The 8,712-nt window shown below is 45.5% G+C and overlaps 1 protein-coding gene across 2 annotated transcripts in view; it reads right to left on the reverse strand.

The window, feature by feature from the left end:
* LOC143299717 (protein Wnt-5b-like) overlaps positions 1–3,593 on the reverse strand; it is a 176,700-nt gene extending 173,107 nt beyond the window's left edge. The window contains exons 1-2 of one of the 2 annotated variants that reach the window (XM_076613091.1): positions 3,512–3,593; positions 2,398–3,139 (exon numbers count right to left, since the gene is read on the reverse strand). The gene's annotated coding sequence lies outside the window, so the exon portion shown is untranslated. The remainder of the gene's footprint in view (positions 1–2,397; positions 3,140–3,511) is intronic. The other variant, XM_076613092.1, reaches the window with a different exon arrangement.
* Positions 3,594–8,712: the final 5,119 nt, after the last annotated feature.

Raw genomic sequence — 8,712 nt, forward strand, 5'->3', positions numbered from 1 at the left:
ACACGTGTGTGTGTGTGTGTGTGTGTGTGTGTGTGTGTGTGTGTGTGTGTGTGTGTGAGAGAGAGCGTGCGTACGTGAATGTGTGTGTGTGTGTGATGAGTGTGTGTGTGTGCGATAAGTGTGTGTGTTGGAGTGTACGCCAGCGCGCGTGTACGTGTGTGCACATGCGTGGATATTCAGCCTGTAGAAACCTGACATAACCAACAACAAAACAACTATGTCTGATTTCTCTTCCTTCTCTCCCCTTCTTCTTTCTGTTGGCGGCGCAGAAAACAAAATAATAAATTCATACACAAAAGAAACAACCAACCAACCACCACCACCAACAACAATAACAACAAAAAGAAATCGGACAAAAAACAAACACCCATAATTGCTTTTCTGGGTAACAGTCGTGCTGTAGGAAGCAGCCACCTCATCAGTGTCAAGTTTCAGCCCCGTCAGTTGCGTGGCTCCCGAAAGTCGATCATTGATTGGTGGCTTCTCAGCGACTGAAGTAGGCCGTGGCTGAACCACTAAAACACAACACTCTACCACTTTGACGCTGTGGGTCAAAGGCCACAACCAGACACCAACCCACCTGATGTAGTATCTGCTCCATCAGTGTCTTCAAACCCATTGCTAAAACAAAGAAGAAAAAAAAGAAAAAAAAACACGGAATATGCTTACTCCCGTATAAAACTATCCCCCCAAAATATGTCGATGTTTACGGTCGATCAAACTCTCGCCAGAGCCGACAATGGTACTCAGGCGAGGCGTCAGTATGGTGTACGGTTACTGTCAAAAGTCAGAAAAAGGAGAAGAAGAAGAAGAAGAAACGTGGGCCAAAGGGAAAACAAAGCCAAGTTCGCATGTTCCTGGCCACTAACCACTAAAAAGATCTGTCAATTAGCCTATGCCTCGCTGGCTACTCAACTGGCCCTGACACAACGTCACGACAGGAACGCTTTGAAGGGGACTAAGAAGGGGCAGCTTCAGTTCAGTTCGTGAGAATGCATTGTTACGGAAGCGCAGTCTAGTCCGGGTAGAAAGAAATTCCGGTGTTGTTGTTTCCGTTTTGCTGGCACAAACACCAATTTGGCGGCTTGAGATATATGTACTGATAATCATCTCAGTACTACTACAGAAGGTGTGCTCTCATGTGTGTGTTAATGTGGTTCGCGTGTATGTGTGTGTGTGTGTGTGTGTGTGCGTGTCAAGTGTTTGTGTGTGTGTGTGTGTGTGTGTGTGTGTGTGTGTGTGTGTGTGTGTGTGTGGCAGAGCAGATTTCACACACACACACACACACACACACACACACACACACACACCAAGCTGAAATACTCTCTCTCTCTCTCTCTCTCTCTCTCCATATACACGTCTACACACATATCATACAAACGCATGTGTGCATCCTGCATGTGCTTAAATTGTGTGTGTGGGTATGCGTATGCGCGTCCATAAATATGCTTCTCTGCGTGTGTGTGTGTGTGTGTGTGTGTGTGTGTGTGTGTGTGTGTGTGTGTGGCGCGACCGATAATCTGTGCATGCATGGACAGACGTATGGTTTGCATGCATGCACATGCAGGTCTATGTGGTAGACACGTGTTACCGTGCATAACATAGTTGTTCAAGAATCGAACAAGAGGTACAACTGGATGCGACAGGAGACACACACACACAACATTATATAAGTTATCATATATAATATCATATATATATATACAAAGGGAGAAAGAGAGAAAGAGAAAGAGAGAGAGAGAGAGAGACGCAGACATCAAACTGACACACAGAGAAATATCCATTTTCCCTGCGGTATTTGCCGTACTCATTCTGATGATTTGAAGATTCTCAATGACCCCCACTACTGGTACAAATAAGTACCATTCTTCCATTAAGAACCCTCTATTCTATCAACTGTAGAAGGTCAGATACAAGCTTCCCCCATCCATCCCATTGATGTCAACCGATATCGTGAATTACACTGCATGAATTTTTTCATAGAACGTTCGTGTGTTTGATACAGGATTAAAAGAGATCGAGGAGGAACCGTTCACTTCCAGTTGTTTACTCGCAGCGATCACATAAACTTCAGTCCAGCAATCAGGCTTTTTTTATTTCCTTTTTTTTTTTTTTTTCTTTTTTTTTCTTTCTTTCTGTTTTGGTACAAGCGTATCATGACAATCTCCGGATAAGCTGACATATTTCTCATCCCAAAAGAAAAACACAAAAAAGTATGTGGGGGGGAAAAAAACAACTAGACAAGACATCATTTTCGACGTGACATGCTGCTACACACAATACTGACTACAGTAGACGCACAGGCCGACACGTACAAGGACGACGACAAACCATGAGGAACAGAGCACATGGAACACAAACACGACCAGCGAAATGGATACGGGTGAGCAAACTTACCTGTCAATTCCGGTTACTCAATTCCACAAACACACACACACACTGCCACCGCTGGTGGGCCGTCGATGACAGATGATGATGATGACAACAACGACGACGACGACGATGACGAGAAGGTGTCAGCAGACTTGCCAAAGCGCAGACCCCAAAAATCCAATCCCACAGAAGAGAGAGAGAAGAAGAAGAAGAAAAAAAAAAGCCAGGTGTAGACGGCACTTGGAGTCTACAGAAAGAGACCACACAGACACAGATGACAGTGGTGGAGGTGCCGGTGAAAAGTTGTGTACTTTCTTCTCTCCACACACACACTTAGGGCGCTGTCGCTCTCGCTCTCTCTCTCTCCACGGGCAGCACTCTATTAGCCCGCGCGACTTTTCTACTCAGCTCACCAGCAAGACAGACTGATCAAGTGGACTGAGAGGATTGATCCGTGCGCACACGCACACGCACACACACGCAGACACACAGACACACACGCACTCCCTAAAACACAAACGCACACACGCGCGCGCTGCTCACGCACACAGGCACACATACACACACTCACACACACACACACACACACAGTAGCCTTGGCGCGGCGGTCAGTAAGAGTGGTCAAGTGGCTTGTCACCCAGTCCTCAAGGTGGTGAAGGAATCTGCGGGATAGAGAAGTTGACTGACAGCAACACTCCAACAAGTGCTGGAAATCATCGTCGTAGGACACGGGAGAAAATCAGTTGTACTCCACAAGGTTGTCCGTCTGTCACGTGGGGGATGGGTGGAAAAAGAACAGAAAACAAACAAACAAAAATCAAAGACACGCCGGCGGGGAGTATCCGAACAACTTTGTCTGCAAATGCCGTCAGGTGATGATTAGTAGTCCCTCATCAATCTGACACCTAACGTCCACTTAGTACATCGATTCCTTTTCTCCACCAACCCAGATCTCCAAGTGACAAAGAAAATCGATCATCAAGAATGAAAGCAGTCGACACTGAAGTCAGTCACCGCAACATATCGATACCTTCTTTATGTAAACCCCCCCAAACTTCTTTCTCTCCCATTGGAACTCCGTTATGCAAACTAAAAAATAAAATAAAAAAGCTAAAAGAAAAACGACAAGTGCGGAAACCAGAGATGTAGGAAGTGAAAGCCACCACTGGGCGTTCGTTCGTTCCTTCTATTCTTTCTCCTTCCTGCCACCACTACTTCGCTTCTCACTCACAACATTCACACTGGCCGGCAAGCCTTCAACTTTTTGCCGCACGCACCTTACAGCCCCGCGTAGTAGTTGGGGACTCTTAACTGGAAAGCGAGGGGAGGTGGGGTAGGGGGAGGATGGGGGTGGCCCCCACGATGATTGACAGGCCGGCGGACAAGGTGATTGGCTAACAGGGGCCCCCGACTGTCTTTCACGCGCCTACTTTTTTTGTTATTATGAACGGCGGTGCAACGTCGCAGGTCCGCCCCCCACCTCCACCCTCTCACTCCCCCCACCCCCAAGCCTGGATTATAACCCCCCACCCCCCACCCCCTACCACCACTGACTGTCAGTGTAGTGACGGCGCAAAGCAACAAGGCAAGGCGAGAGGCAAGGTAAGGCGGGGTGGAAAGGACGTTCAGTGTTGCCGGTGTCGGTGTGGGTGGGTGCAAGAGGCTGTGGAATTCAATTCAGAGAGGCACCGCATGAACTGACTGACTGACTTGACTGACTGCAACGTCTGCACCACTCACTGCTACAACTCCACCACTACTACAACACCACCACCACCACCACCGCCACCGACACCTACAATACTACTGCCATGCCGGCTGCCGTGCACGGCGGAGCCATGAAATCTGAGCGTCTGGTGTCTGGGTCCCTCTCTTTCTCTGTCATATCTCTCTCTTCACTCTGAACGTGACAGTGAAACAAGTTGTCAACCTGTACATTGTGTGTGTGTATGTGTGTGTGCGCGCGCGCGCGTGTGTGTGTCTGTGTATGCGTCTGTGTGTGTGTGTGTGTGTGTGTGTGTGTCAGTGTAGGAAACTGCATGACGGTCTGGGAGTAGGGGTTAAAGAGACAAGGAAGGAATATGCGTCTGCACAACCTGTATTACGTTGTGTTGCTCGCATGCGCTTCACGTATTCATTCACATAACCCCCGCCACACACACACTCTCTCTCTCTCTCTCTCTCTCTCAAACACTGTCACACACACAAACACACACTCACACACACACACACACACGCACACACATACACAATGACACACACACACGCACACACACACGCTGACACACGCACACACACTGACACACACACACACACACACACACACTCGGGTAACAAGCACCGACTGAAGTTAAACGTGGCCGATTGTTCATTGCAGGAAATCAAAGCAGTAGATTCAAATAGGGTTAATCAAAGACACTACAGACAACAGCACACACACACACACACACACACACACACACACACACACGCACGCACGCACGCACGCACAGGCACTGAGTACATTTGCATTCCAGACCCCACTGACGAAAAAACAAAACAAAACAAAACGTTAGACAGTGGTAAAGGGAAGGACTCTCAAGAAAGCTGAACGAATTGACTTTGATTATCTGACCGCTGTTTTCCAGTGCCTCTCACGTCAGTTCCTTCAGCTTTCTCAAGTCAGTCCTTTTCATCAGATTGGTGGATTTTTTTTTTTTTTTTTTTTTTTTTTTGTTTCATCCTTCGCCAGAGCTGGCTCTTTTTTTTCAAATTAAAAAAAAAAAAATCACAATTACCGTTTTTAATAGCTGTGGGTTCTTTTATGTGCGCTGTGGGCAAGCTACAAACAGGATCCCGACTTATCCGAAAGATTAGCACCCTGGCCACAATAGGTCTTGCGAGCGAGAAGAGAGAGATGGAGGTAGTAGAGAGGGCGGTGATCAATTCAACTGGACATCATTCCAAGCAGAATGTGAATGTCTGGCGGTCTGATCTTTCTTTCTCTGTGTCAAGTCTGGACTGTTATGCAGTCTTTGATTCTCTCTCTCTCTCTCTCTCTCTCTCTCTCTCTCTCTCTCCCCCCCCCTCTCTTCTCTTCTCTCTCAGTTTCTTTCTTTCTTACCTTTCTTTTCTTTCATTCATTTTTTTTTTTTAATCCAGGAAGCATAATATCCAATTTCTTCATTAACGTAATGTCCGTCTGACGTCTAATCAATGGACAGTAAAATTATTTCTTGCTAGACTTGTTGGTGCTCAGAGTATGTGATGGCATGTCAGGAATTTCAATCTGATTTCGTGTTTTTGTGTAAATGCATGCTGTGTTGTCATTTACGCCAGTGCAATAATTTTTAACAGAAAGCATACACGTGATAGCATATCAGGAATTTAAAATCTGAGAAAGTGTGTTTGTGAAAATGCGTGTTGTCATTTACACAAATGCAGTAATTTTCAACACAAAAGCTACATGTGATGGCATGTCAGGAATTTTAATCTGACCAAGTGTGCTTGTGTAAAAAAAAAATTGAAAAAAAAAATGCATGTAGTATTGTCATTTAAGTAAGTGCGAACATTTTCTACACAAAACATACATGCGAAGGCATGTCAAGAATTTCAACCTGACTTTGTTCGTTTGTGTAAATGCGTGTAGTGTTGTCACTTACGTAAACGCGATAATTTTCCGCAACACAAATAATACAGGCGATCGGTATAACTCGTAGTGATGATAAACGATAACGACAAATGGACACACAGTCATTCTGTGAATACCCCCAACATTCCACTCGTGTTACAGTTTAACACACATCAAACGTGCACGTGCATCACAATTCTTACGTAAATGCATTAATTTTCAACTGACACAAATCATACAGGCGATCGGTATAACTCGTAGTGATGATAAACGATAACGACAAATGGACACACAGTCATTCTGTGAATACCCCAACCAATCCACTCGTGTTACAGTTTAACACACATCAAACGTGCACGGGCATCCCAATTCTTACGTTTTATCTTTTCTTTACATTCCTCTTGTCGAGAATTTCTTTTTCTGATCTCTATGATCGTTCAGTATTCCTTTCAAACAGAGGGTCAGCTGCGGTTTTGTTTTTTTTATGAATGAACTAGTTCGTGCTTCGTACAATGACGTAGCACTGACGAGGAGAAGGGGAGGAAAAGGGGAGACAGCGTGGGTGACTGAAAAACTGGAGAGGTTACTGGTAAGTGTGGCTAGCAGGTGGGTGGGTGGTGGGATTGGGTGTAGGCAAGGCTGTGGAGAGAGAGAAAAGAAGAAAAAAAGAAAAAGAAGGGGAAAACGAAAGAAAAGAAAAAGAAGAAGAGAGTAAGAAAACAACAAAAGAATGAAAAAAAAATTGTATTGTCTGTTGTTGTCTGTCGCACATACCTTTACACCGGAAGTATGGCACTCTCGTATGCTTATTACAGCTTCTTCTTTTTCCACAGCAGTTAGCAGCAGTGTCGCTGTCACACTCACACACACACGCACGCTCACACACACACATGCACACGCGAAGAGAGAGGCTCTCTGTATATCGTACACACATATATATCGGTACACACACACACACTCCTGCAGACGTTGTACACATGCGCGCGCAAGCTCACACATGCGTACACATGCTATCACTCTCTCTCCCCCTCCATCTCTTTCTCATGTCGGGACACACGCGCGCACATAAACTCACATCCTTGCACATACACAAACATAAACGCGCGCGCGCGCACTCACATGATCTTGGGGGCTGGGGGGTGGGGTATAAACAATATATGTATACGTATTTCTCCTGTTCGGACAAGAAAAACGAGAGAGAAAGATTAATGTATATCGGCCTTGGGCCACAATACAATGGGGAAGGGTGGATCGGTGAGGTTGCATATAACATTGTGTTATCCATAGCAACAACAACAACAACAAAAACAAGTACAAACTGAATGAATATATACTTAAACAATGTGCCCATCATATAGACATTTGTTATTATATAGTATTTCACCATGCTTGATCACTGACTGCAGATTAACTTAGAAAAACGAGAGAGAGAGAGAGAGAGGAACAGAAACACAGGCAGGAACAGAGACGTGCTGTCCACTAAAACGAAGTGGATTAAACATCTCCCTCGACAATAAATAAATAAATAAATAAATAAACAAACAATCATCAGCATCAGCATCACAGCAAGAATAAACACAAAAAAATCTTTGAATTACTTTCCTATCTCGAGAACCCATCAACAACTACCAACACTATTTTAAACGACGTAACAGTACAAAACGACCAAGACAGCAATTGTCACTGGGCACTGTGCGTCTATGTACAGGGTTGCAAGAAGAAAAGAGAGCATTTTTGGTGATGATAATATGATCATGTCGACATTTTTTTGTACTGAATCTCTGTGTCACTACCTTTGTCTGTCCCTGTCTAGCTAACATTACTTTCCTATCCCTCGCGCGCGCGCGCGCGTGTGCGTGTGTATGTATGTATGTGTGTGTGTGTGTGTGCGAGGGCGTGTGTGTGTATCTGTGTGTGTGTGTGTGAGCAGTGTGGCTGTGAATCTGTAAATGAACCGTAAGAGCTCATTTGAAATATTTACGTGTAATAAGAGGACCTACTCGACTTCCAGTTAACATACCACGTACAGCTTGCAGTCACTTTGAGATCCAATAAAAACAGCAGCATGTCAAATAACAGAATAAAGAGGGGGGGAAATCAGTTGGTGGTGAGGGGGGGAGGTTGGGGGGGGGGGATGGGGAGGCACAGGGGGGGTCATAAGATAATGGAACCGTTTGTGCTCAAAGAGGTTAAAGCAGTGCTTTTTCAGATCTTGCATCCGAACTGACTTGTTCTTAAGTCTTCAAACACTTCCCATAACCTGATGAATCATCCATGCGCACAGGCCCAGTTCATGAACACACACACACACCCCCTTCGGTGGTGAAATCTTTTGTGGCGGCTGTACGCTGTTAAAATAGCCATTTACAGAAATTAACTAGTCATCCATGCTGATTCTGTTCGGAATCGTCTTCGTAACCTTAAAAACCTTATGTCTATAGAAAAAAAAAAAGAACAAAAAAAAAGAACCAGTCGATGAAAAGGGGATGGGGTAGGAGGTGCGGGGGGCGGGGGAGGTGGGGGGGGGGAAGAAGAAAGAGGGAGAGGGGCCGGGAGCTAATGAAGTGGAAGAGGAGGAGTAGGAGGAAGTTGTGCACCAGATCATCCTGCAGTCATCTCCCTTGGCTCAGTGCCTGTTCTTTTTGGAAATGGGCTGAATCAGCAATGACGTACGCTCATGTGAACATCCCCCTACCCCTCACTCCCCCCCCCCCCCCTCCCCATCTACA

The sequence above is a fragment of the Babylonia areolata genome, chromosome 25, assembly GCF_041734735.1.
Source record: "Babylonia areolata isolate BAREFJ2019XMU chromosome 25, ASM4173473v1, whole genome shotgun sequence".
Classification (NCBI taxonomy): Eukaryota; Metazoa; Mollusca; class Gastropoda; order Neogastropoda; family Buccinidae; genus Babylonia; species Babylonia areolata.